Genomic DNA, 2200 nt, shown 5'->3' on the forward strand with positions numbered 1-2200 from the left:
AATAATTTATCTCCCAAGATTAAAAATAAGGAAGGGGGGTATCAATTTTTTTTTGAGAAGAAGGGGGGGGGGGGGTGAAGTGAGAAAGGGGGAAATGAGAGGAAGTTTTAGTGTTTTCAATATCATGTCTTCCCAAAAGAGTGCCCTCAAACTTGTGAGTCAATACTATAAAGACACATGCAAGAACTAACATTGCTTTGTATCAATTTCTTATTTTGTGATATAGTTCATTGTTGAGAGATGAAATCTATAAAGAGTTTTTATAGTTGCAAATTTACATGGAGAACCTAACACAAATTTATTACTATGTTTTTTGAGTAGTAATGTGTTATTGATTTTGAAGCTACAGTGGGAACCCAAAACTACTCAAACTCTTCCCTAGGCCTTGGTTAGATCAAAGATCCCCTAAACATGAGCAAGAATTCTTCCAAGCTCCTCATAATGAACACAAGCAAGCCTCCTTCCCTCTTTCAATTTCCAAAAGAGATCTCCAAGAGAGCCCATGAATCCTGTGTGTGTTGTTTGTGTGTGTGAGTGTGAGAGAGTGAGAGAGAGAGAGAGAGAGAGCCAACAAAGAAAAAATTAATCCTTCCCTTCACTTCTAATACAACAAGAGCCGGAGAGCTCCCAAAGTTCGAGACGCAAGGAAGTCCCCTTCCCCCTTTCTCCTGTCTAAAAATGAAAACTCCTTGTCAGGACAAGGGTTCCGTAGGGGCAAGGCCCAACCCTAAGGACTAGGATGGCCACAGACTACGGCCAGGGGCCGGGCTAGACAGCGCGGACAGGGATCCGTCTAGGGCAAGGGGCTAGGAGTCCGCCTATATAATGGGGGGGTTGGGAGAAGGATCATATGGTCTAGCATCCCTGGTTCTTACACTGCTATCAGAGCTTTAGGCCAAGAATAGAAAGAAAAGCAAGTTTTTAGCTTTCTGCATGTTGCATGCAACCAAGCAAGGTCGCGAGGAAGAAGGCCGAAGCCGGACGTGTGCAGGCACCCCCAACTCAGGGGCAGGAGCTTTTTCGAGTAGGAGGAAACAGGACCACTCTGGGCTCGTTGGGAGCGTCAGCACAAGCCATAGCTTTTTCGTGCTTGGCCAGTCCTCAACAGCCCCCACCATAGCCCACCTTTCCCTGCTTCTTCTCCCTCGCGCTGTCGTCAAAAGTCTGCAGCAGCAGCCCGTCAAATTATTTTTTTTCCACCATTTAGGGATTGGCCATACACACTTGGCCAACCATAGTGGACATTGCAAGAGCCTCTACATATGTTGTTTTGGGCAGCAAGCCTCCCCTCAATTCTCTTGATCCGGTGGAATGCAAACGAGCACAAATTCTTGTTGATCAAGAATAACTCAGTATTCAGAGCCGACTGAAAACCAGATTTTGAAGTTTCAAAAACTCACAAATTAGTCAACAAATTTTCAACAGATTTGGCGACTGCATAAGATGCAAAACCCAGTTTTCGGCCACTATGAATTGATCGATGTTTTCAAGTGCATCCTCGGCTGCAAGTTAATTGTTGATTTCACGATTGCTTGGGATTTACAATCTGGCTTTGAATTCGGCATTTGATTCAGTTGAAGGCATAATTATTCATTTAATTATTGCAAACTGGTATGAGCTCGTTCCGAATCAGGTTTAAAAACCAGAATTTTGGATAAAAAATTGTCGACGTTTGCAAGATCATTCATCAAGTCTACATTCGACGACTTGCAACTTGCTGCACTGCACACGATGCGAGCAAGGTATTTGGGATGCTCCAATTTTTCAACACCTTCAATTTCATCGATGATTTGAGTTCACCTTCTTTACGACTGCAGGTGTAATTAGCATGGCTAATCACCAGCCCTCTGCTATGAGTTTCTGCGTTTGGTACGGCTATGCACATTTCTGTACTCCAAGGTATTGTTTTGTCTTTTGTTCGCACACCATGTTTTAGCCATGAGTGCGGAAATTGATGATCAACACGTCTTTGACTTTGAATACTTGGAGTCTGCTCCACCTTTGGATGCCACTGAGGCGGTCCGGGGCGGGCAACAAGAGAGGCGACCTCTAAACACCCCTCAAGGCTCCCGTGCTGCTCAATTGGGACTGGGAAACTACAAGCACAACAAAACAACAAACCCACAGCCAACAAACCCAAACAAGATAGGGGCACCACCTAGTTATGGTATGTGAACTAGGACGCAAGAGAGATTTTGGT

This window comes from Adiantum capillus-veneris, chromosome 28 (assembly GCF_014529385.1).
Source record: "Adiantum capillus-veneris isolate H3 chromosome 28, ASM1452938v2, whole genome shotgun sequence".
NCBI classification, from domain to species: Eukaryota; Viridiplantae; Streptophyta; class Polypodiopsida; order Polypodiales; family Pteridaceae; genus Adiantum; species Adiantum capillus-veneris.